The sequence below is a fragment of the Cyanistes caeruleus genome, chromosome 3 (genome assembly GCF_971803275.1).
Source record: "Cyanistes caeruleus chromosome 3, bCyaCae1.hap1.1, whole genome shotgun sequence".
Taxonomy (NCBI): Eukaryota; Metazoa; Chordata; class Aves; order Passeriformes; family Paridae; genus Cyanistes; species Cyanistes caeruleus.
In genome coordinates, this window is record NC_141703.1 from 42173841 (window position 1) to 42199652 (window position 25812).

The window sequence follows — 25812 nt, forward strand, 5'->3', positions numbered from 1 at the left end:
TTACCAGAACCTTACTGTCTTCAAGCTGTTTGTGGTTTTCACCCTAGAGCATTGGTTCCGGTATTGCAGAAATGAGAAATAAGAAATGAGAAAAGAGTAACATATGAGGCACTCATATGTCCATGCTGTTCACTTCCTTCTGTTTTTAAAAAGAAAAAGAAAAAAGGAGACTACCCACCCGTGCCTTTAGTTTTTTGCTGTTGCTCCTCATTGTCCATGATTCCTCAGAAATAAATTCATAAAACTACAGAATAGCTTTCTCTCTGAAGAGAACTTGGAAAACCATGTGGTTCAGCCTTCCATGGAAAAGGGGGCTTAGCTGGGATTATCTAGCATCCTCTCTAGTCATGTCTTGAAAATCTCCAGTGATGAGGACTTCACCACACCCCTAGGGAAGTTGTTCTAGTGATTGATAGTGTAAAAATTTTCTGTATTATATCAAGAAAAATCTCTCTTGTGCCCATGCTCCTTGCCTACTCCCTATGGCTTCTGGTGAATTCATCTTTGTAGCTGCCCTTTAAGTACTTGAAACTGTGATGAGACCTTCCTGTACCTCTTCTCTAGGTTGAAAAGACAACTGGTGTCGCATTTAGTGACCATAGCAAAGAATGCAGTCACGAGGCTCTTGACTGTCACTTGGCTTGCAGGGAGTAGGACACCATTTGTCCTTCACAGCTTTGAAAATCTCTTCCACCTCTTAAACAGAAATGTTAACATTTTGGGCAGCACAGCATCTCAGCTGACTGATCTGCACATGTTCAATGTCACCTTTACAGGAAATTTTTCCTTGCTAATTACTCATATTTCTTCTTTTCTGAAGCAAATTTTTTGAATAAAAATAACATGGCAGCAAATTTTACCTGTTTTTTAATTGCCTGCACTACTTTATTCTTTTAATAGATCTCCTTTCTCCTCAGTAATTCTTTCACCACTGATGTAGTTGTACAATGTCTCTTTCCCATTGACCTTTATGGTTAGCCTCAACATACTTTGATTTTTTGCTGCCTTTATCTCATCCTCAATAACAATAATATGCATATTATTACTCATACATCCAGATAGCATTATTACCATTACAAGTCAATGAATGCTTTCACCTTAGTAATAGTTTTTGCTGGGGAGTAAATTCAAAGTTAAGTGTGTTAAGAATGCATAAATTATTTTGCTTGAAGCCTCAGCAGGTACTGAGTCACAACCCATTAATCTTTTCATATACTTCTCAGCACGAACAATTACTATCTCAATATAATGAGTATATAAAATAAGTCTAGTGATGTGAAATATTAAAATTTAAAACAAGCAGATAATCAGAATTTTAAAGAATATTCAGAGACTGTTAAGTATTGTTAGATATAACTAAAATCAGTTCAATACATATACACAGCATCTTACCATTAATAGGGAAGAATGTATTTTCAGCTATGAATACTATCCCATAAGATCTAAATTAAAAATGCAAACATAATTCAGACTTGTGATAAACTAGATTTATACTGATATAACTTCATTTACAGAACCAAGAATATGTCTGCATAAACTTAGAATAATGTACTATTTTGTTGTTCCTTTTACTAGAAAAGGATGTAGATCGGTATATAGCTACTGTAGGTTCACTATGGAAAAATCATATCCAAAAAGATGTTTTGATGTTAAAAAGCATAGTGACTACCTTGTAAAACCTCATGAGAGCCATTGCTGCACTTTTCATAAAATCAAAGTCCGTTGTGGGTCAACAGACCCTATTCTATATAATATTGCTGGATAATTTAGGTTAGCTACTGTTGACAAAATAAATTTATATATACTGTGAAGTGTCTATGAATTTACAAACCTTAGTGAACACTTTCTTTAATTATGTTTATAAAAAATCAACCTCTGTCTCTGTATCAAATTGGAACATAAATCTATCTACAGTTGGTGAACCTTTGGAAAACATGTTTTGGAATTAAAGGTTGCCAGTTACCCTTATGGTATTGAAATACATTAAACTTTTGAAAAACAGGAAATTGGATCTCGTCTTCCCTAATTTAGTTTCTTAATTGAACTCACAGTAAATAGATACTGTACCAACAAACAAGAGCAAGGAGTTCCAATTGCTGATTTGCCCCAATTCGAAGATCAGGGTTATTTCAACAACTGTAAGAAACTCAGCAGTTACAGCATTCAATTTACAAAGACAGAGATGCTCAAAGAAAAGCTCCATCCCTTTTCTATGAGAAAATGAGTCAATCACTTAAATTCACTTCTTAACGTTCATTAGTTTTTCAATTATAGTAGAAAAGGCTATAACAAATAAAATGAGGACTAAACACTAATAAGGGAAAACAATGCTTTTAGTTAAGATAAATTTCTACTTGAAGCCTTTCATCTTCTTTGTAAGCTCTTGCTGTGCAGGAAAATAGAAGCTGAGTTCCAGTTCAATGAGTTTTCTTCAATTATGTCTGGATTGTCATTAAACTCATATTAAAAGATTCAATAGCATCATAAGGCTTTAGATCAAGCCTACATTAAGGAATGAAAGACTGCTTTTTTCTCTCACATAATTTGCTGAAGTTCTCTCCCTCCTATGATTTAGGGATGAATATATGTAGCCTTTTGGAACATACATCTGTCCTCCCACGTGACACTCCTGAATGACCCAGCTTCTCTATAAGCTTTATGAAAGCCATACTTATGTATTGGAGGAATATGAAAACTGAACATACATTTGAATATAGATGAACTACCCTAGAAAATGCACAAGGAAAATAAGTTTATCTTATCCAATGTGGGTTTTGGAAAAGAAAATCAGAGTCAAACACAGCATGGACATTATCCTACTCTTGCAGCCTCAAACAACCATCTTTTCCCAGAAAAAAAGCAAGAAGCCTTTTTGCAGAACAGGGGGGGAAAATTCTTTAATTAATTTCACAGGAATGCACTTAAACTGCATCTATATATCAAAATGAATTGAAGTGTAGAGAAAAGTACATGGAAATCCAGATCATCTTGAGAAGTACCCATAAGAGAAGTAAAATACCTTGGATGCTTTGGAATTGCCCTTTCAGTTAGCTGTAAAGCTTAGGCAATCTAGACATCTAAAGTTAGGTGAAATGAATCATAGTAAAATCAACAATCTCTGGAAAATTGTAACATTTGGCTCTTGAAAGCAAAATGCACTTACAGAAAAAAAAAATAGCAACACATTGTATTAAAAATGTATGATTTGCTAAGTTTCTTTTTCCTAACAATTAAATTCTTGATTTAACAGTCTGTGAACACATGACTAATCAAATGGCATATTAAGTTAGCACTGATGAGTAACTCACAAAACATACTCAGCAAGCATCACCATTTTGCTATATGAATCATTTGCAACTTTTTAAAGATATAAATTATCAGAAATCATTACACAGAATACAATTAGAATATGATTCTTTCTATCATTTGTGGGAATTTCAGCAAGTTTATGAGTTATTTTGCATAGGTTAGGTAGGTCTCATGGAATATTTCTCTTCTCTGATGAGATGAATCATGATGAGATCTGATGTGTTAACGTATCTGAATATGAATTGGAAATGCACTTGCTTGATTTATATGAAAGAGGTAATTGAGAGAAACATGTCTGAAAGCATTTGTTAAAATATACATAAAATTCAAAATGCTCCTGCTTTTGAATTTGTTTTAATGAGCTGGGCTCATGCTATTTTTCCTTACACACCTCACAAAAAGAAGTAGAAAAATAGAAATAAGCTTTGGTCTAGAACAGATATAGTATCATAGGAAGACACACAGCTTGGCCTATAAGTGCTGCCGAGTAAATACTGTCTGACCGCTGCTCTAAGTGTCCCTTTTAAATACTTTACTGTCCACAGCTAGCTGCTGACCAGTTAGTGGTTGCAGCATCCCTCTGGGAAATTCAAGCACACAGCCTCCTCTTCCCAAATCAATGCTGTCACCACATCAGTTTGGCATTAGGAGAGGTTTGTGGCTTCTGTCTCCATCAGAGAAGCTGAAGCCTTGTCTCCAGCTCCATAGATGGACGTCTGCAGGTGTGGTGAAGAGCCTGGCACAGCCCTGTGTCAGATGTGCTCCTGTTCTTACTCTGCTCTTGGTAGACCCATGGCAGCCATACATAAGTGAATCACATTTTGGAAATGCCTGTTTCTGTGTTGATCATTTGACAAGGCAGCTTTACATTACTGTGCTCTGCTAGATCCTCCTATTTATAGAGATTTTGGTTCTTAACAAGTCACTCCAGGAATGTGACTACATAATCATAATAACAGATTGTGATTATGACAGCTTCAGTGCTGATTTTTTTATTTCAGTTCTACAATGCAATACCTTCCTGAGAAGTTGCATCCAAAGAGTCTTCAATTAAAAAAAAAAAAAAGATGAGGGATAGTCATAAACCAGCAAGACACAGAGAACAGAGGTACAATACCAAGAATTTGGATCCTCTTCAGCAAACCTCTCTCTGCCTGGCATGATCTTTCCCTCACTTATCAAAAATAAGAAAGCCAAACCTCCTTATCTGTGGCAGTCAATCAAAATTAAACTCAATGGAATATTTTGTTTATATTAGAGGTGAAACTATGAGTCATGCACTTTTATTCTCTTATAGCTTTTTCTTTGGCCGACAAATCTTAATTCATTTTAAAGTGGAATTTAATTTTGAGATTAAAAAACTCAAAGATTTTATGCTAATGCAAAATGGTTCTTACCAAATTAAGATGGACTGTAATGAATTAATTCTGTATACCACATGATTAAATTTTATAAGTTTATTAAACACAGAAACTGATGAAAAACTGTGTATTTATTTCAAGAAATTTTTTTATACTCATTTAACTCCTGCCTATTCATCTATGTTTTAGCTATATTTTCAACATTTTTTGCATGATTTCCTTCATCTTCAGGAAAAATCAAAATCAATATTAAGAGATAATGAATGACTGTATATATAGCATAAGGCTCATGAAATAATATAAGGAGAGAATATAAAAATCATTTAACACACACAAACAAAAACCTTTTCTGTATTAAATCATGCATTTCAGAAATATTTCCCTTGAAAATTGGATAGACAGCTGCTTTTAAATATCTACCAACAAAAATACCTTTATTGTTCTGTCATTTTAAATTCTCTTATGAGTTGTAACTCACAGCAGGGGTACACAAATAAAGATCGTGACACCCCACTGAGCACAATTTGAATTGGCCTTTGAAAAAAACTAAAATAAAACTTACAGTTGGTGAACGTGCTTGTTTCAACATTTCTATATTTTTACCTGTCATTCAGCTGGTAGTCGAGTTGAAGTTAATTTGATTTTCTAAGTGAGCCTCACTTCTAAGGAAATGAGCACTAAGATGCAAAAGTTAAGTTTTGCATTATACATAGTAATTTCTGTCAAGACATATTAAGAGCAAGAACGTATTACACTTCAATTTATGGTCTCCAGAAAAGCCCTTTGCCCAGCAAAAAAAGGAAATGTGGGGTTTGGTGGTGTTTTTTCGTGATTTTTTTCAGATATTTTTTCTAGTTCTTTCTATAAGTCATCTCACATTGTTTTCTCATGCAAAAATATGCATGAGATCCATAGGCAGAAAGCTTTATGCAAATGCTAAAAGTGCACAGCTGTTACAGATGATACAGTCCCCAGCAACACTCTGTTGAGAATGTTGACAATGCTATGTGGAGCAGAGATCATTACTGAACTTCTAGAAAGCAGGCAAAGGCACAAGCAGAAAGAAAATTAGCAGGCCTGTCTGCTGCTGTCCAAAACATTCGTAGAGAATCAGCAGAGAAACCTGCCTCCATGCTCAGGCCGGATGGCGGAACAAGGTGTGGGAGAAGGCTTGATGCTCCACCAGAATCAGATGGTCCTGGGGAAGAGAGAGGCAAAAATACATACAGAGAGCCCAGGCACCTGAATGAACTCACTGTACAAAATGGCTGTGATTAGTTGAGGTCATAAGGAGAGGTTGGAAAAAGGTTAGAAAATGGAAAGCTGTGTCAGTCATACTCACTTGGCTGGTTACAACAGAACTGAAACTTTCTGTTCATCATCTCGCTCAGAATCCCCTGGATTTCTTCAAGACTGTCCTCCCAAACACTTTGTTTTCTCAGGTACTGGCATAATATTTCTAGCAATGCATCCATATTTCCCAAGCTCCTCATGTGCAGGATCAAGTTACAGATGCTCTTTTTTTACTGTGTTGGTTTATCTTTTAGTCTATTTACATAGATCTTCCTTCAATTCTGAGAGTGGCATCAAAAAATCAGTATTTTTTTCCTTGCCTGGGTCTCTATAGCAGTAATACAAGATTTTTCAATCAGCTGGTTCTGCTCTGGATGCTGCTGACCCTGATCTAAAACAGGTAAATGGATTAATCCTGTGCAGGAAACCCACATAAAGAGTAGCACAGAGGTGGGGCATTGAAGAAACAAGCAAGAAAAACAGTTGTGGGCAAAATGTTTAACTAGAAATATCTCCTGCTAACTTCAGAATGAGGATTCTGAAGCTCACATGGACCTTTTTTTATTTTTTATTTTTTTTTTTTATAAAAGCTCAAATCACTTTGCCAAAAAGGAGAGGAAATGCAAAGAGCTTAATTACTGTGTCCCACCGCCATAGGTAGAAATGTTGGGCCAATGTTTAGGTCTTCTGAATTGCTGGTCACTGGTCACAATGGACTGCACTAACAATGGCAAAGAAAAGAGATACATACTAATTGGTGCTTTAAAGGAATTTATCCCCAGGAGCTAATTTCACTACCTTTAAACTAAGGGCAATAATAACTGCTGTTCAGTTCTGACATATGTAACAGCATTACACTTAAGAGAGATTCATTTGGCTGGTATTATCATGTTAAATGGTGTGTGGTCATTGGTAAACAGATGTAAAATTTCCAGGCTTTCAGTTGTAAAATGAAAATGAAGAAATAAAGATGAAGTTAAGTGAATAGGATATTTAACTCCAGTGCCCTTATTTCTGAAGTGATGTAAATGCAAGATACATTTAAACTTTTAAAATCAGGACATTCCATTAACTGGAAAAAAAACAATGATTGTGAGGAATCCATTATATAGTGATATAAAAGTTAGTACCAGACAGCACTTACAGCACAAAAGAAAGTAAAAAAACCTCACTTAACATATGTTCTCAGTGTAAGCTGTGGGACTAAAGGGGGGAAAAAAATGGGGACATATGTTAACTGCCTTTTGAATATAGAAAAAGGAAGTTGAAATAATTCAGGACTGAGAGGGTGAGAAGTCCCATGAGAAGCCAGGAGTTTTAATTCCTTGTTTGATCCCTTTTCTCTTGCCACTGCTTTTAGCTCAAGTGCACCATATATGTGGGTTTCTTTAGTGGAGGTATAATTTAATACAATGACTCTAAAGGATAGTTTATACTGTCAAAATAAGTCCAAAAGAGGGAAAAGCTGAAAACCTGAGGCTTCCATTGGAAGGAGGCTGCAATTTATAAATGCCTTCATTGAAAGAAGTATTGTGTTAATTCAATAAACAAATTTCCCCAGAAATGCTCTTTATGGCATTCTTTTTTCCCCAGCAGACATATCTTCAGTAAAGAAGAAACAACTACATCCAGCACATGGACTTCAGATGCTGGAATTTATCTATAGACAATATCAGCTTGTTTTCATGACAGAAAATGAAAGCAGAACAAGCCATTGTATGTGGCACTGGAAGGCTTCTGTGGGGGCTTAGTAGGGTGTCACCAGCTGTACCTGCTTTCTAGTTTTGCAAGAAATGTATGTGAGTATGTTTCAGCATATGCAGGGGCATCCAAAGCATACTCTACTGCATATGGACCAACACCAGAGGAAGAGCAAATAGCCTTTGCCTTGTATGGAACTTTTATCCCCTCTTCTTCACTCCTTGGATGAACAGACATATTTTTAGATCATAGTGCCAACTGCTTCCACTGAGCAAAGAAAATGCTTACATGGAAAACCAGACAGCTTATCTGTACTCAGCATTCTTTCTGTGTTAAAAAGTATGGAAGCACTCTACCTTGAAGGCAATATGGATATACTGCATTCCTCATTATTCCCTTAAAAAGGTTTTGTGAGCAAAGTGAAAATAAGCTGTAAGAAAACAAATCCAGGTTTGTCTAAAAAAACTGAACTGATGTCTTCTACAGAAAGTGTACTTTTCTAACTTCTCTGATCAATAAAAAGCCCAAACCCTCCTAATATTTGCTAATTATACAGTAGTAGAAAAAAATGTCTAAGGTATCTGAAGAGTCCATGTCCCAAAGACCTTCCAAATCATAATAACTCGTGATCTCATGAAACAAATACTAGGATAAATGTGTTCTCTGCTGTTGGCTTACACTTTAGGCAGCTGCTCTTGAGTCTGTGGACTGCACAGACTGTAATAAAGATATGACATGCATAGCTTATCCACAAAAAACCCACAACTTTTTACTAGTCTCCATTAATACGATATAAATAGAATCTGTAGTGAAAAAGCTGAGTGTTCACCCCCACATTTAAAAAACACAGTGTATTAGTGAAGCTACTGAATACTTTTTCTTCTGTGTTTATGTTGATATTTTTAGAAAACAAGATTGCCTGTATAGTTTGCTGCAAAATTTCCTTATAACCAGATGCTCTTTTGAGACCAGAGTCCTGCTGACTGGCACAAGAAGCATCTGGCCAGCTGTCAGGATTGATTTGGCTCAGTAGAAACTGGCAGCAATAGCAGAATGGAGGAAGGCAGCAATTACACTAGACAGTAACCCCTCCAATTCCAATAGTTGGGAGCATAACCAAGTACACTTGACATCTGGTTAAAAAGAGCTGAAATAATGTTTGGTTCCTGCATTAGTGAAAAAAGATTTCTTACAGTTGCACCAGCACTGCCTTGTCAGCACCCTAAAAAAATCATGCAGGAGTTAAAAGTGGAAACCTGAAAAGAAAGATATTGAGAGAGAAAGAAAAACAACCTGTGCTTCCTCTCTAATCCTTTTCACTCGCTCCTTCATGCATAAGCCTTCACATATTTTATTCCATGTGAATTAATGACTTAGATTTGCAGTGTCTTTGTAAAAGATTCTTTTTGAAAATTTTGAACTTTGCTTAAAGTTGAATCCTCACAGGACAGAAACCCCATATTTTAAGGAGAAATAGGCTGGAAGGATTCTTTCTTCTGCATTCAGTGAGAGCTGGCACTAGCTGCAGTCAGCTGGCACGTGGTGACTGCATGGCAGCAGGTCTGTGTCACTTGTTTCTTGTCAGCTCACACAGATATTAACCAGACTGCAAGGTGAGAAGATACAAGGGGAGAGGGGAAAGAAGAATATATCCACAGAACCTTTGTCTGCCATCTTATTCAGCTTCTTCTGTTCGTACTTGAAGGGCATTCTATTCTCAAGTATTGAGAACACGTGTATAAATATATGGTTATTTCATCTGTAAAACTGCAAGAAATTGAGAGGATTTTAAATAACAGAGCTCCTGAAGACAGCAGGAATGTAAAATATCACCATATTGTCTGTCAGAAATCTAGTTCCACCACACAAGCTAAAGCAAACCACTTCGTACTTAACCAGGTTTCAGTCTGTTGGAGAGCCAATAGCAGCATAATAACCTCATTGAGAGCATGTACTAAAGTGCAAGAGACTGCAAACTTCCTCTTGTCTTACAGGAAGGGAGTACTACTCTTTCAGTGGAAATAGTCTGGGGTTTTTTTGGTTTTTTTTGTGTAATGTAACCTGGAGGTTGTTAAACTCCTTTTAGAGCAAGCAAAATTTTAAAACTCACAGAAAACTTAGATAAATATGAAACTTGGGTAAAGAACAAGATTTTCGCCTCCAAAGAGAAAATTTACATATTAAAAAAAAAAAAATAGATAGCTTTCAAACTGTAGATATTTTATGGTAGAACTATTTCCCTACTGCTGTAGGTGTGGACTGTTTTGCTTTAGTAGCTCTATCTCTGTTATGAAAACAAGCACACATCCCATACATCTCCACTAAATGTGTAAGTAGCACACCTCTATTTTTCTTGGCTGTTAATTGAATATTACTTTTTATTAGAATAGCCTGAACTGTTCTAAACACTCTTTCTTCACACATATAGATGCCTCATTCTTTGACAGTCATGCTGTAAAGAACTGCTTAAAAAGTCATCAAGAAAGGTGGTGAACCAGCCTGCATCCCTGAGGTCTTGTTAATGAAGACAGTGTGCTTTTCTAGTTCTACTGCCATTGTCATAAAGACTTGGTGTTTTCCATGGCTAAGCATGGAAGGGGTTAGGTAGTATTCAAAACCTCATTACTGTTATTTATTGGTAATAAAATGTCAAAGAAAAATTACACCTGTCTTGCTTAATGTCAGCTCTTACTATGCTTGTTTACTTTAGCTGCTAAAATGCTCATGGCAGGAAACTATCTTTGCATTTCTTTCCAGGACAGAGCACACTAAACATTTGGATTGACTCTGCTACGTATCATAACTCATGTGGAAACCACAAAGGCTTCTTCAGACTGATTTAGTATTATCTTGAATGAACGGGATCCCTGAGAATGCTCAAAAAAAATTTTGCATGTTTAGATTGCAAGACTGAATTTTCATTAACTCTTTCACAGAATTAAAAAAGGTTAAGGTTGGAGGGGACCTCTGTGGGTCATCTGGACCAATCATATTGTCAGGCTGGGCCACTAAGAGATGGCTGCCCAGGACCATGTCCAGGATGCTTCTGAAGATCTCCAGAAATGGAGAATGCACAACCTCTGTAGGCATGCTGTGCAAGTGATTGATCAATCGCTCTCAGGATCAAAATTGTTTCCTGGTGTTCAGAGGGAATCTCCTGTGTTTCAGTTTCTGCCCAGGACTCTGGTCCTGTCACTGGGCACCACTGAAGAAAGCCTGTCTCTGTTATTTTCACACCCTCCCTTTTTGTATGCATTGATGACATTTTCCCTAAGCCTTCTCTTCTCCAGGGTGATCAGTCCAGCTGTCTCCGACTTTCCTCACAAATGAGATGCTCCCGACCTTTAATCACCTTTGTAGCCCTTCCCTGCAGTCTCTCCATTATGCCCATGTCTTGTGTAACATATAGCCTGTATGAAAAGTTCAGCAGGTTTTTAGTATGTAGTCATATTTAGAATATTAATATTATTACAAAAAATGTTATATATAAATTGTAAAAATCTGAATAAATTACTTGGAGATTAACAGACAGAAAAACAAATGTCAACCAAAATACATAGCAGCTTGATGTTCTGTAATATGCTTTTGGTCTCAGGTTTTACAGAAAAAAAAAAAAAAAGGTGTAGAAGAGGACAGAATACTATGTCCTATTTTTTCTAGAATGGATTCTATTAAGCAAAGAATAAAAGTGTCCATTCGCACCCTCTTAATGGATTTAAACCATTGGATCAATAGTAAGGGATAAACTAAACCACTTAAGAAGGTATTGCATTAATAAAATCCTTTGCACCTGTCTCTGTAAAAGAGGATAAACAGAGCAGAGTTTCAGGGGGTGATTAAGAGAGCATCAGGTTGCAGTGAAAGGCTTAAAGGGGACAAATTAGCCTTTGCTGTACATGGAGATAAGGCACAGGGCTGCAAAACTGAGCTACACATTACAAGTTTTACAGGCAGATTAAAAGGTTTCAGGTTTTTTAACGATGCCAGGGGGATATCACATGACAAAATATCTTGAGGCTGTTTATATAACTAATAAAAAAGATGGTAAACTACTGTGCTGGAGTTATCCTTAGGGCTGCTTGTTGATCTTATTTATTACAGCCAGAATTATACTTGATTCATAGCTGTTCTTGTATTCATTCTGTGAAAGCCTTCTGGGACATGTGGAGAAAATGTGAGGGTTCAGTAAGATTTTATTGCATTTTAATATTAAAAGGCACTAGTTGCAATACTTTTATGAGCTTGTTAGTTTATAAATACAATGTAGCCACAGTCACAGAATCCCCCATGTTCATGCTCTTCACATTCTTATTCATTCTCAGATGGCTGCTGTCTTCAGAATTCCACAGACCTGTGGGCCAAGGAAGATATTTTATCACCTAATCTCACTTCTTAGAGGTGGAAATACCTCTAAGAGAGTTTTACCCCTGTGTTGTCACAACAAACTTTCTGGGGTTATAACAAGCAAGTGCTGAAGAAGATCCAGCTCACTATGGATATCACAAAAATTTATTTGGCAAACTACAGACTGATGGGTCTTGGTTAATATTTAAAGATGGCTCTAAAAGAGAATGAGCAAATGGCTCTAAATGGCCAGTTTACACTGTGGATGGAGAACGTCAATGATATTGCATAAGACTTTGTATTGGGCACCATATCATTCAAGATATGCATAAATGACCTAGAAAATAGGTGAATAGTGAAGTGAAAATATTGCTAATTAATACTAAGCCATTTGAGGTAAAGAAGGCCAGGGTCAACTATGAAGGACTCAACAAAACATCTTAGGGGTTTAGGGAAGAAAACAGGTAGCAAAATGCAGCCAGTGTAAGTAAATATAAGGTGATGCTCATGGCAACAAATCATTTTCCCTTTTGAATTTTGAATCAATTTCTATCAATCAAAGAAATTATCTTGAAGTTATACCAGAGAAAATCATTAAGCTCTTGGGTGAATCTCAGTGACAATAACTACTGAGTTTTTAGAAATGAAGCATAGAATAAAATGGACAGTCTTATTATAAAGCTGCATAAAGCATTTTGCTTACTGTCTGTACTCTAAATACTCAGAAAACAAAATGATAGAGAGGAACTGGATAAGGTTAAGAAAAGGACAACAAAGGATATGAGAAGTATGAAACAGTGTCGTTAAAAGGAATAAATAAATAGTCTTGAAGAAGAAATGACTGAGGGGGAAATGATAGAGTATGTAGAGAACTGATCTATTGTTCTCTGCCCCTTGACAGCAAAGGCACTAGTAGGCATCAAATGAAGCTGTCAGCTGTCAGGTTCAAAACATGGTTACAGATAGAGTGTGTATCACCTTGACACAGAGTATCACAGTGGATGATAAAAATGTAAATGGGCTTGTAGGAAGACTAGACAAATTCATGTCAGAAAAATCCATACAAACCTTTTCTGCCTCAGGAAATCTTGTAGGCTGGAAGAAGTACTACCATATGCTGTTGGGTTTTTTCTCTGGGCATCTACTTTTAGTACATGTCAGAAAAAATTCTTGTGCCTACTTAATCTTTGGTTAACATTTTTGATGTCCTAGTATCAATTGCCATTGTGATGCTAAAATCTACAAAACCTAACAATACAGCTATGAACAAAGAATGAAGACAATGGAGGCATTTGTTGAAAACAAAAGGTAAAACTCATTTTCCTCTCTCTTTTGAACTGTCTTGAGTGAACTGCTTCACCTAGAGTTATCTTCAAATCACTTTATACATGTAGGATTGTTTCAGGGATAAAATTTTGTAGCCTAATATAGGTAATCACTCTTACCAGCCAAATCTTCAGTCAAATACATTGTATTGTAGGTGTCTGAGAAACTAGTGACAACCTCGTATTCATGGGACAAAGAAATCAATCATCTGGCTTCAACTCTAGGTGACATGAAAAAGTACAATCATAGGAGAATGACTCAGTGATAAGCAGTGGGCATGAGGTTCAACCTGCCCTGCTATTAAGGGCAGATATTTACACATGAGCTATATGTGTCTAAATTACCACAACATTCAACAGAGACTCAAGGAGTACCTCCACAAAGAGTAAAGGAATGATTGAATGAGTGGGATATTCAGATACATAAGCCAAAGAATATCATGCCATTTTAAATACCCAGAAGCATTTTCTCAGATATGACAGATACTATGCTAGACCTACAACAGAACTGTATTCTTCTGAGCTCACAGCTGGAGGCTTGGCAGCATGTATGAAAACATCCCAAATGTTTAAGCAACTTAAACACATCCTGTGTGTTTCCCTGATGATGATGTAGTCAGTCTTTACACTTCATCAGCAGTATCAACTATATTTTCATTCATTTAAAATGCATAACATAACAGAATAAATGGAATAGTTCCAATTTGAAAGGGAGCTACAACAACCCTTTAGTTCAACTACCTGACCATTTCAGGGCTGACCAAGTTAAAGAATACGACTAAGGGCATTGGCCAAATGTCTCTTAAACACTGTGTGGGATGTCTGTACCAGTGTTTGACTATTCCCAGACATCTTATCGTCACATCCCAAGGAGAGATCAGCTCCTCCCTCTCCACTGCACCTCCCCAAGAAGCTGTAGAGAGCAAAGAGGTGGCTCCTCAGCCTCCTTTTCTGCAAACTAGACAAGCCCAAAGTCCTCAGCCTCTCCTCACAGGACACAACCTTCAGTCCTTTCAGCGGACCTGTTGCCCTTCTCTTGATACACTGAAGGACTTCAACATCCTTCTTAAACTGTGGGGCCCAGCACTGTACACAGCACTCTGGGTGGGGCTGCACCAGTGCTGAATACATTGAGAGGCATAATCCCCTCTCTTGACAGGCTGGTGATGCTGGCTTTGATGCACCCCAGGATGGGATTTGCCCTCCTGGCTGCCAGGACACTTGGCTGACTCATGCTGACCCTGCTGCTGACCAGCACCTCCAGATCCCTTTCTGCAGAGCTCCTCTCCAGCCACTCCTCTCCCAGTTTATACTTGTTGCCAGCATTATTCTGTCCTAGGTACAGAATCCAACAAGTGGACTTGTTAAATTTCATCCCAATGCTCCAATGTATGCAGATCATTCTGCAACACCTTTTGGCCCTGGAGAGTGACAACATCAGATCCCAGTTTGGTATTGTCAGAAAACTTCCTAGTGGCAGAGTGTTCAATCAGATCCCAGTTTGGTATTGTCAGAAATCTTCCTAGTGGCATAGTGTTCAAGTCCTGCATCCAGATTGTTGATTAAGGAGGACTGGCACCAGGATTCAGCTCTGAGGAATGCTATTGGTGACTGGTCACTGGCCAGATGTAGCCCCACTCACTACAACCCTTTGGACTCTGCCCTTCACCCAGTCCTTCACACTTCAGTTACAGTATCAGTAACATATATACATTTTCAAATGGATATAAAAATAGACAAACACATAAAAACTATAATTCTAAACATCTAGAGGGCACCTATGGTTGACACAAAATCCCAATGTGATAACATAAAATTTATTTTCATATTTCAAAATTCATTGTAAATTCATTGTAAATACTCTAAGTATACTTAAAAACAATGTGTAATGAAAACAACATTTTCTGAAAGTGAAGTGCAGATAGTTATGGTAGTTTCTGGCAGGTTACAATAAACCTTAACACATCCAAAACGAAATAAAGAGATATAAAAGCCATCTCATAATTCAGTAAGCCTCATCTCATAATTCAGGTTATAATGAAACATGCATATTTTAAATAATGTATTAGCAGCAATTAATATGTTAAAATTATTCCTTTATCTAAGCCTGTTGTAAGTTATGCATGCTTATAAATGTATCAACTTTTCCTAAGTCGTTGACAGACAAGCCTTTATAACACTTTGAGATATTTCTGATTTAAGCCTTTTATCTTCTGCAGTTAAATCAAGACAGTTTCTTGTATAACATTTAAAAATGGCAAAATAGTTTGAAATTAATACTCCTTATTTTAAAAATATTAAATGTGAAACTTAGAACACATTTTTTATTATTTGTAACAAGGAAAATAGTGCAGTTCTACCTTGAAAACAAATAATTTTTGTCATCATTTTCATGGTGTGAGTCCAATTTCCCATTCCTGAAGGATACATATAATGTGGCTAAATTTTGAGATTCTGATGTTTATAAGATGCTTTGGCATACTTCCTTCTGATTCCTTATAAAAACACATAATGTTTGCAATGTTCTTTATTTGAACATACAGTCTTCACTTGCCAAAGTAATAAAACCACAACATTTATAAAGTTGCCTTGAGAAACTTGGAAAATCATACAGAAATCTGGAATATGTCACTTTTTATTAGGTGACTTTGCTGAATATACCCACAAGTTCATGTCTCTTTTTATGGCACATTGTAATTTATGGCTTTTACACTTTGCTACAGATATTGTATATTAGTAGGACTGGAAAAGTCTTTTGTGGATTAAGGTGGATGCCAAATTTCAGGGACTGGATGCTGTGAAAATGCTTCAGGACTATATTTCTGTGACAGGATTGCCTGTCATGGTAGATAGATAGATAGATAGATAGATAGATAGATAGATAGATAGATAGATAGATAGATAGAAAGATAGATAGATAGATAGATAGATAGATAGATAGATAGATAGATAGATAGATGATAGATAGATAGATAGATAGATAGATAGATAGATAGATAGATAGATAGATAGATAGATAGATGGATCTTTGTTCTGCCTAAGCCCTTGGAAGTGTTGAGATACTGTTTGTGAGGCCCCACTTACCACTCACAAAGCTCTGCAGAGACACTTGTCTGACAGGGCAGCTTTTGCCACTGCTTGACAAGAGAATTAAGAGCAAGGAACTTTCAGGAGTGCAGAGAGTGGAATATGCTACTATGTTTGTTGTATGCAAGACATCATTGAGTTGGGTTTTCATGTTATTTTCCATCTTCTACTTCCTGTCTAGAGGCTGTTTTATGCATGTCTCTGGTACTGTCAAATAAAGGGCACAACAAGGCAATGAAAAAAAGGAAGGCTTCATTGCTTTACATATAATTTGAGAAAGGTGCTGCTGTTTTATAGAATAAAAATCACAGATTTATTTATAAAAAAGAGGTATTGCAAAAAATATAATATGTGTTCTTTTTTATAGTGGTGATATTTTCAGCCTTATTACTTGTTAAACTGTCCTAGACCTGACATATTACTAGTTTTATATATTTAAGTAATTTTTAATAGCAGGAATTGCATATAGAAAGAGCACCCTTTGTATTCTTCACTTCTAGTTTCCTTTTATAAATTGCACCTCTGATTTTACTCATCATATATTAAGTCAAAATTATGTCTTCCTGATTTCATTCTTCCTGCCTCAAAGGCCACTGAAGAAAATTCAGAGATTTCATAGCTTTCCTGTTCCTGAAAAGTGCACAGGGACTGACATTAGTATTTATCTTCTGTAATATATTGAATAATCAGGGAAGTAACTTTCAGCCTTTGCTCAGTAGAAGACTTAAAATTAAATGACAGCAGAGGGATATCCAAACAATTTTGTTACCAGTTTCACCAGTACAAGATTTGCATAAGGACTTAGAATTTATTTTCACTATGACAGCGATTTGGGAAAATAATTCTACAATTTTTTATCTCTTTAGACAGCTTGGACCGGCTATGTATCACTAAGTTATGAATAATGGGGTTTTTACCTACATTGCTCTTTCCAACAGAAAGATACAATAAATGCCAAAAATGCACATTTGTCTTGTCTAGGTCTGTAGGTACTTGAATCTCACAGGAGGAAGGGAATTAAACACTTGTTATTTTGTGTGGTCTCAATTATGGCATAATTTCATGCTGAACTGCCATAAAGTCAGCACCTCTGTGACAACATTGCAGTTCTTTTGTGATATCTGTGTGGTGAAAGGTGGCAAAAAAGATCAGATACTTCTTTTTATTTCAAGTGAAGGTTTTCTAGGGTGGAAGAATTTGAGAAATACAGGTTAACTGAACAGCTCTAGAATGCAGATGATCAAGAATTCTTTTAAGGATGAAGAGTGTTCATCTCTAACAACTGTATATATCATAATGAGACTAAAAGTATAAAAGAAGAATCTAGGAAAACAGACAAGGGTGAGACTAGTCTTATGCACCCTCAAAATACATATTATGTCATTGACATCTACATACAAATTGTTTTGATTCCACCTATATTCTTTGAAAAAAGGACTTCTGGTTACTGTTCAGTTATGCTAAGATAATAAAGTTATTTGGCATCTCAGGCTAGATAATGTGAGTCTCATCCAATCATCTCATTAAAAATTTTAGTGGTCAGTACATCTAGTTGAAGAGGAACAAAAATGAATATGGGTAGTAAGTACATAAAGCTGTAAATAAACAAATAATCTAAATTACTCTCAGGGACATTTTCTACATGTTTTGCCACTGCATGTGCTGGAGTGTTCAAACCTGAGACAAACCTGATGAGGAGCAGGCAAATAATTGGGATATATGGACAATCAGTGGACAGTGTTTGAGCCTCTTCAGAGGCCCTGATTTATATAGAGTACAGATGTGTCTAAAGATCCCTCCAGACTAGAGCTAGACTCCACAGTGTGCCCAACTACATGGACAAAAATGGAGATTTTGAAGTTAGGACACTGAAAAGGTCTGTAACAAACCACACCTAATACTGATGTGGAGTAACCTGTGCCCTATTTTCAGGTTATGAGTGGTTCCCTTAAGACGGTGCAAAAATTCTTTCATAACATTCCATTACTTGAGTTTTTGTTATGAAGGATGAGAGTATAACAGACTTCTATACATTTCTGTTGCAGATTAATTCTTCTTGATAATCTCAGGTACCGATCAGTGTGATCATAAACCATCACAGAAGAAAAACACAATTGCAACATAGAGATAGGTCTGGTCAGATCCTGTCTGACCTGTCCTGAAGGGACTCACAAGGGATAACAACCTGGGGAAATGTCATCTTTTTGCTTGACTCAGCAAAGCACACTGAATGGCTCTGCACAACCTGGCTCAATATGTGCTAGAGAGAAAAAAAACAAGGCTTTCATTTTATAGTGCATGTATGTCAATCACTCCTTTTGTTAGTTAGGTCTCTTAGTGAAGAGATCTTGCCTTTTAGAAATGGACTCAGGCTAAATCTAGATATTTGAATAACAAGGTCTTTAGTCATTATTTTGGATGCCTCTTATTCAAAGATATTCCATTCCATTCCATTGACCTTATTTTGCAATTAGCTTTCTTTATATATGCACTCTCATTAAAAAGAAACCAGTTACAAATTTGGAAAAAAATAACTAAATGATGTTTCTATTTGCTCAATTCTGAAAAGTAGATAAGGAAGAAATAGACTCAGAGATAATTACCAAATTTCAATATTTATAAAAACCAGGCACTTGTATAGATAATAAGACAATTCTCAATGTGCTTTGATGATGATGAAGTGCCAGTTTTCTGTAAATATTGAAATAAGGTAATTATCACTTGAACTATTCATTATTTATCAGGTTTCAAATCACAATGAAAACAGTCAAATTGCCATTTTTTCATAGGAATGTGAAGCTAAAAATAAGTATTGTGTTAACCATTTATATACTTTCTTTTTGGAGCTACTTTGAAAAGTGTTTTACAAGACGAATGAGAGAGAATCCCTACGTATATAAGGAAGGACAAATGTTTTAATTTAGTTGTTAAATTTAGAGAGCAGGCTTCCCAAAGATGAGCTATCCAACAAGTAATAAATCTGTGATCCCACAAACACTGACAAAGATAAATCCATTTACCATATATGTGCACAAGTCTAGTAAATAAGAGCAAAGGACATGTCCTGAGTGGTTGAGTTCTGTAGTTTATATGCCTGCAATTACATCAGCCAATCTGGAAAGCATTTAGACTCTTTTTAAACCAACTGCTTTTGTCATTTCTGCTGGTTTTATGAGAAGGCTGTTTCAGAATCTACTTTTTCAGAAAGAAAAATTTTAATTTATCCTTAAATATAATCCAGAGTACTTGATAAATATTTATTCTCATGCAAGTATTACTAAACACATATGAAGACATTTGAAAGAATAAGTCTTGGTTTGGACTGCACAAAGACTATATATTAGCTTTGTTCTTTATACAGCTTTAATTACAAAAATAAATAAATAAAGTGCAGTTTTCATAGACAGCAAGATGCTACAGCAGTTTCTAAATGTATTTATTTTCAGGATTTCTTATTTGGGTGACACACACAGAACCACCTGCAGATAATAATAATAATAATTTGGAAACCTTGTAACAAGAGAATTATTGAAATGCAAATTAGCACACCAAACAAAAATTTCACCTATGATAAAATGATGCCTACAAAATATTAATCTTTGTGTTATTTTAGTGTCTGAGCATATTACACTCAGAATCATATTCTATTAAGACCATACAGAGTACATTTATTTAGGTGTCCAGATCCAAAAATTTTGCCCAAAGATTGGAGGAAACTAAATATCAACCCCTGTCTTCAAGAAGGGCAGAAGGAGGACTCAAGGAACTCAAGACTGGTAAGCCTCACCTTGTTCCCAGGGAAGATGATGAAGGAGTTAATTCTGGAAACAATTTCCAGGCACATTAAAAAAGGGAAAATAATCAGGAGTAGTCAGCATGGATTCACCAAGCTGAAGTCATGCTTGACCAACTTAATAAACTTGTATGATGAAGTGAGAGGGGAGAGTGAGGTGGGAGTGGTGGATACTACCTGGGCTTCAGCTAGATCTTTGACACTGGCTACCACGAGATGTGCGTAAAGAGGCTGTTCTTGTACTGGCTGGACAAGCAGCCTGTGAGACAGACTTGAAATACTTTTCCTCTCTGTTTTCCATGAAAGCCACAAACTTTATAAGATAATCTTTCAGAAATAGAGAAAGATTAATTTGGCAGGCATAATCTTTCAAGTCAATAAGATATTTCATTGAAGAGCACTTGAAAGTAAATAAAATATGCCTACAAGCTCAGAGTCATAAGATCAATTCCTTGTGAAGAAAAACTGTGCTTTTCTCCAAATTAGCAAATTGGTAGACTCTATAGCTGGCTCCTATGAGGTTCTTTGGACACAGGCATTCTCCGTTTCTGGCTAAACAGGGCAAGAGTTTTGATGACACAGGTGGGATTCATGCATCTAAACATATGTGGGTAATACCAAAGCACCCAAAGTATCTGCCCAAAGCTGGTTTTATGACAGGGACACACTCTGCTGCCTCTAAAAAAATGAATGAGTTTAAACAATATACAGGAGACAGAAATAAAATTCTATGGTTATTATATGCAAATGGTGGCAGCTTCCTTGAAAAAAAAACATGCCAAACAGAACAAGAATCAGATTATCACATCTTCAGCACTTTAAAAAAAGAGAGTTTCAAGTTATTTGTCCTAAGCATTACTATAATATTTTTATAATAATTATCAGATTTTTAATATATACTGAAAAGTAAAAATTATTAGTTAAGCGATCCGTGGGATGGTGTGAAAAATTACATCTACAAAACAGCTTACATTTTTTTTTTATCTCTGGCATTACACAACAATTTTTCTAAGGTGATGTGGATTCTTAATAGCTTTTCCATTTCTGGCTTGTAAACGCATGTGCCATGGCTCATAGGCACGTGTTGATGTGCATGATCCTATGTACAGCTATTTAAATTTTCACAGAGGTAAAAAAGGTATGTTCAGGTGGGGGTAGCATAACAATGCTGCAAGGATGTGCACTTCAATTCCAGAAAAAAATAACAGAAGGGGAGTGACTCAATATTGATAAAGATGTGAGCATACTTGTATAACAGGCATTTTAACATTATCTCTGCAATGTTACAAATGGAATAGGAAAAAATTCTTACTCGTGTTTAAATGGTTAAAATCTTGATTCCACATGGGCTGCCTACAGATGGTATTTGTGTCAGACCTTATCAACTTCAGGCATGGATCATAACTGTTCACAGCATGTTTGCAGCACTATAGCTTACTACAGCATGTATTTTATTAAAGCACACATAGAGCATACCATACATCAACCAGAATCAGAGTTATTACTTTTACAGCATGTTGCTTTTATGTACAGTAAGACAAAAAGGATAGGTATGAATAACGACATTAAAGCAGGTAGGTAGCGTTCTTTGTTCTTATGTATGCTTCATTGCTAAAGAATTTTGATTTAATACCTCTGCAATTTTTTTCTAGCCTTACAGGTGTCTATCTGCTTTTCTAAGATAGAAAATGCAAAGCTTAAGAGTCCGTAGAATAGTACCACACTGTGACTTGGGAGTTTGCATAACACTGAGGAGAAAGGATATTTTTTTAACAAAGTATCCCCAAGTTACATATTATTTAGATAGATCCAAGCTGCTAAATTTACATTACTTCCATTTGCCAGATGTATACTTGACCTTTTGTGTTTGTTCGTGTGCATATGTTACATCCAAAAAATATTAATTTTTCTAAGCATGCACATGAGGCAAGAGTAATAGGCAATATTTCTCTGGGTTCACTCATAGGCACAAGAAAAATTTTCCAGCTCAGTTCCTTCCTTTCTACATTAGTAAATGTAGACACCACCATGCATATTGGCCTGGGGAGTGAAAGGGCCCCTCTCCTTCCCCTGTTTGTAGGTTAGGAAGCAGGCAGGATAAGGCAGATTCAATGTGCACCGTCTGATGGAACTGACTGTAGTCATGTAGTCTTGCTACAGGCAGACTTCAGAAGAGATATGTATATTATCTACAAATTAAATTGCTTTCAAAGAGTGGTTGTGTCTCTATAGCAACATCAATCTCTGAAAATTAAAGTAGAAATAGCTATTGATAAGAAAATCTTACATCAAAATTTTCTGCATCTAATTTATTGCTACAGAACTGTAGGTATTATATCCTATATTTTTAATATAAAATAAATTATACTTATTGATTTTTCAAGGTTATGTTATACTTGTGTGGGGTTGTTTTCTTTAAGAATAAATGTGTGGTAAGGAATCAGAAATTTTCTCATTGCTTTCTTCATGGAAGACATATGAATTTGAATTACATATGCCTCGGCTTTGTATTTTTTCTGCATAATTCAGTGAATCAAGAGATCTATGTATCTTTACTGAGAATTGAAAAAATTCAGACCCGCTGAATCAGATGATCTATTCCCTGCAACCTTCTCTTTAGCCTATGCACACCTTGACAGTTAGAGGTCACACTACCAATTTATCTATTCAGACCATGCAGTCTAAAATGGGAGCAAGCCCTTCAAAAGGGAGTATAATTATTTCCAAAAGAGGCACACATATATTCCAGAACTTTAGTACCAAAACTTTGAGCTGACTTTAAAAAATAGTTAGTAAAAACAGAAGTACTCAAACACCTACAGAACAACAAAAATGCAGTTGTTGAGAAAGCTGAAGGAGGTAATAGTAATAAGAATAAACTTAGTAAATTAGGGCACAGAAGAATGGTACAGTAAAGAATTTAGGGAGCAAAAACGTTTTTGCTATTCCTCTTACACCCCTTCTAGGGGACCTTCATGCTTCATTATCTGTCTGAAATGCCTGTACACAAATGCATGCTGCACGGGGAATAAATAAGAATTAGAAATCTATGTGAGGTCACAGGGCCATAATCTCACAGTGATTGCAGAGACATGGTGGGATAGCTCACGTGACTGGAATACTGTCATGGATGGCCATGTACTTTCTAAAAAGGACATTTCAGAGAGGTGAGATGGTTTTTTGCAGGAGGGAACAGCTGGAATGTATCAAGCTCTACCCAGACATAGACAAAGTAGATAACATCTTATGGGTAAGAATTAAGGGATATACTAATATGGGTGACACTGTTGTGGGTTTTCACTGTAGTCCACTTGATCAGGAGAAGGAGCTTGATGAGGCTTTCTGTGGACAGCTGGAAATAGATTCATGTTCATGGGCTCTGGTTCTCCTGGGGGATTTCAACCACTCCCATATTTGTTGGCAGAACAGCAAGGAACACAGGAATTTTCTGCAGATAATTAAAGAAAACTTTTTGGTGCAAATGGTGAAGGCACCAATGAGGAGAGGTGTGCTGCTGGATCTTATACACTAACAAGCCAGGAGAGACTGGTTGAAGATGTGAAGGTTGAGACATTTCTGGCTGTTGTGTCCATGAGATGGTGGAACTCAGGATCCTGATTGGAGGAAGCAAAGCGGTAAGCAGGACTAGAAAACTAAATTTACAGAGACATGACTTTGGTCTCTTCAAGGACCTACTTAGAGGAATCCCCTGTGTTAGGGCTGTAGAAGAGAAAAGAATCCAAGAGAGCTGATCATTATTTAGGCACCATTTCCTCCAAGCTCAGGACAAGTGTATCAAGTCTATCAAGAAATCAAGCAAAGGAGTCAGGAAACCTGCATGGATGAATAGGGAGCTTCTAGTAAACTTCAAACAGAAGAAAAAAAATTATGGGATGTGGGAAAAGGGAGAGGCCATGTGGGAGGACTATAGGAACATTGTCAGAATATGCAGGGGTATGATGAGGAAGGCCAAGGCCCACTTGGAATAAAGTCTGGCAGAGGACATCAAGGAAAACAAGAAGGATTTCTACAAGAACATCAGCAGTAAAAGGAAGATGGAGGAAAATGCAGGGCCACTGCTGAATCATATGTGTGTCCTGGTAACGGAGGATACAAGAGGACAGAATTACCGAGTACCTTCTTTGCTTCAGTCTTAACTGCTGAGCTCAGCCCTCAGGAGTCCCAGATGTCACACGTAGGAGGAGAAGGCTGGAGAAAGGAAGATTTCCCCTTGGTCATAGGGAATTGGGTAACAGGTTATCTGGGAATCCATACTAAACATCCATAAATCCATGGGCTCTGATGGGATGCACCCATGGCTGCTGGTAGATATTTTTCTCTGCAGCTCTCTCTCCATTATCTTTGAAAAGCCATGGAGAATGGGAGAAGTGCCTGATGAATGGAGGAAGGCCCATGTTACTCTCATTTCCAAAAAGGGCAAGAAGGAGGATAAAGAAAACTATTGAGCAGTCAGTGTCACCCCCATCCCTGAAAATGTGACTGAACGGGTCATTCTGGAGATCATCACCATGCATGTAGAAGAAAAGAAGGTCATCAGGAGTAGCCAGCATGGATTCATCAAGGGGAAATCAGGCTGACCAATCTTAGAGCTTTTTATGGTGGAACGGCAGGATGGGACAGTGAGGACAGAGCAGTGGATGTTGTCTGCTTTGATTTCAGCAAGGCTTTTGACACTCTCCCATAACATCTTCATAGGTAAGCTCAGGTGTGGGTTAGATGGATGGACTGAGAAGTGGCTAAGTGGCAGAGCTCAGAGGGTTGTGACCAGTGGAGTAGCATCCAGTTGAAGTTTTGTAGTCATTTGCATTCTCCAGGGATAAATACTGGGCAAGGGTAGGGTCCTGCAGCTGGGGAAGAACAACCCCAAGTGCCCATACAGGTTGGGGGCTGGCCTCCTAGAGAGCAGTGCTGCTGAGAAGGACCTGAGAGTCTTGGAGGATGACAAGCTGGCAATTATTTGGCAGTGTGGTCTTCTAGCCAGGAAGGCCAGTGGTGTTCTGGGGTACATTGGTAGGAGTGTGGCCAGCAAGTCCAGGGAGATGATGCTGCTCCTATACTCAGCCCAGCCCTAGTGAGGTCACCTCTGGAGTGCTGTGTCCAGTTCTGGGCTCCTCAGTACAGGAGAGGGTCCATTGGAGGCCCCAAAGATGATGAGGGATCCAGAGCATCTCCTCTTATGAGGAGAGACTGAGGGAGCTGGCCTGTTTAGTCTAGAGAAGAGAAAACTGAGACAGGATCTCATCTATGTTTATAAACATCTCAAAGGCGCATGCCAGGAGGATGGTGCCAGACTCTTTTCAGTGGTGCCCAGCAACAGGATGAGAGGCAATGGCCATGAATTAAAACACAAGAAGTCTCACCTCAAATGAGGAAAAAAATTCTTTAGATTGAGGGTGGAAGAGCACTGGAACAAGATGCCAAGCCTTTATGGCTCACCAAGTCTCCCTCTCTGAAGATATTCAAAATCCACCTAGATGCATTCCTGCGTCTCCTGCTCTAGGTGACCCTGCCTTGGCAGAGGTTTTGGACTGGATGATCTACAGAGGTCTCTTCCAGTCCTAACAATTATGTGATTCTG

General features: G+C 37.1%; 1 protein-coding gene and 1 long non-coding RNA gene across 2 annotated transcripts in view; one reads left to right on the top strand and one right to left on the bottom strand.

Moving 5' to 3' along the window:
• GPC5 (glypican 5) overlaps positions 1–25812 on the bottom strand; it is a 584277-nt gene that overhangs the window by 95479 nt on the left and 462986 nt on the right. The gene's annotated exons all lie outside the window — the stretch shown is intronic.
• LOC147654111 (uncharacterized) lies at positions 11484–12993 on the top strand. The gene is made up of 2 exons (XR_015285452.1): positions 11484–11838; positions 11987–12993. It is a non-coding gene; the product is annotated as an uncharacterized LOC147654111 (long non-coding RNA).